Consider the following 2,292-nt stretch of genomic DNA (forward strand, 5'->3'; position numbering starts at 1 on the left):
TCCCAGAACTCTGAAACTTGACTTCTTGCCAGGCCCTTTCCTAGGGGCTGCCACGCCGGGAATGCAGGCAAGCAGACCTAAATCTGGCCCCTTGTGGGGCTGGCATTCTGGAGGAAGAGACACATGAGCAAGAGAAATGCAAACACACACACACACACACACACACACACACAGAGTGTGTTAGAGGACAGGATAGGAGTATGGATTCACATGCTTGAATCCCAGCTCTTTTACTTATATTCACCTTTTATTAGTTGTGTGACCTCAGGTACATTACTCAGCCTCCCGGCTTCATCTGTAAAATATTATGCAAATAGTACCTACCTTGGTGGTCGATAGGAGGAATAGATTAGTATTTGCAAAGCATTTCAGCAGGGCCTGGCACATAATAAGCACTATATAAGAAGTTCATAAAGGGACTTCTCTGGTGGTCCAGCGGTTAAGACTCCGAGCTTCCACTGCAGGGGGCATGGGTTCGATCCCTGGTTGGGGAACTGGGAACCTGCATGATGTGGTGTGGCAAAAAAAAAAAAAAAAAAAAAAAAGTTAATAAATACGTAAATGCTAAGGAGGAGAAATAACCCAGGGAAGGGAGCTGGATGGAGGGGAGAGCTTGCAGTTATAGATTGGGTGGCCAGGGCATGCCTCCCTGAGAAGGTGACACTGAGTAAAGATCTGAAGGGCGTGAAAAAATAAGCCATATGGATTATTTCCAAGCAGAGGGAGCAGCACGTTCAGAGGCTCTGAGACCAGACAGTGCCTGGCGTGTGTGAAGACAGTGTGGACACCAGTGTGGCTGGAGTGAAGTGAGAAAGGGAGAGGGACGGTGAGGTCAGAGCAGTAACAGATGTCCGGATCCCGTAGAACGGGGAGTCAGGGTACAGCCTCTGGCCTTTATTTACTTGCAAGGGGAGCCGTTGGAGGATTTCCAGCACAAGATTAACAGGATCCTGGACCTGAGCAGGGATGGGGCGGATGTCAGTTTCTGTTGAAGAATCTGCCTGAAGCTATGGGGTGAGGAACTGGAGAGCCGCTAGGTTGAGACTGCAGGTGGGAGACTGACAAGTTAGGCTGCTGTCCTGATACGCCAGGTAGGAGTAAGAGATTGCTAAGAAAAGGGACAGGCTTTAGAGGAACGGAGGTTAGAGAAATGGAAGGACTCTGTCAGAAGTTGGCTCGGGAGGATGAGGAGGAGGGAGGGGTCAGGCACGACTCCCTAGTTTCTGCTTGAGCAGTCGGTGGGGTTGGGACTGAGAGGAGGAGCCTGGGAGGGGAGGATGAGGGTACAGTGGAAGGGTTCAGCTTTAGAAGTGTTTCTCATGGGCCTGTGCGATGTTCAGATGGGGGTGTTGGTAGGTGCTTGAAGATACGTATCTGTAGCTCAGAGGAGAAGCCTGGGGTGGAGAAAGAAAGTTCTGAGCTGTCGGATCATTGAAGCAGTAAGTGAAGTTGACCAGGAACGGAGATTAGAGTTAGAGAGATTGGAGCCAAGACAGAGAACCTGGGGAACAGAGCAGACAGGATGTGCAGAAACGCCGAGACGTCGAGGGTCCTGAGAAGGAACCATTCAAGAGCTAAGAGGCAGACTAGGGGAGACAGCTGTCCAGAGAGGCCTGGAAGAGGTACATCGGTGCCACAAGACCAAGAAGGAGACCCAGGATCACGCGTCCTTCGGATCCGGCAGGTTGGAAGGAGGCCCCGGCCTCCTGTTCTCCTGTGATCTGAGGTCTGGGAGCTGAAGGAGTGGCAGCCATGGTGAAGGTGACAGAGCTCACTCGGAGCATGGTGCCTTGCGTGGTACTTTGTACAGAAAAGAGTGACCTAGTAGGTACTTATCAGCTGAATGGAGGGTTCAGACCCCCATTCGGTTACTCATTCCGCCTGCCTCCTACTCCCACCCCTAATCTTCCTTAACATTCAGCACCATGAGGTGGTGAAGACCTGTTCGGTGACCTGTATTTTGGCATCACTGATTCGCATTTAGGTAAAGATGCCAGACTGTGATTATCTCTTTTGATTTAGGCCTACGTCTCTGATAGCATGAAATTAACTTCGAAGTGTGTTGCTCAAAATAAACCGAGCCAAGAGCTCCACCGCAAGGATCACAGACCAGATTACGTGCGCTTGGGCTTAAGCAGGCACTTGACAAAGAGCATAGCGTCTCCTTGGCTTGCACCGTCTTTGTGACTTTTGTCGCTGCCTGGAACAGGAGGGCTCTGGCACCAGGAGGCCTTCTGTAACGGTGTGTGAGGACTGACTCCCAGGGCCTCGCCTGACCTCTGACCTGCCAGC

Source organism: Phocoena phocoena, chromosome 6 (genome assembly GCF_963924675.1).
Source record: "Phocoena phocoena chromosome 6, mPhoPho1.1, whole genome shotgun sequence".
NCBI lineage: Eukaryota > Metazoa > Chordata > Mammalia > Artiodactyla > Phocoenidae > Phocoena > Phocoena phocoena.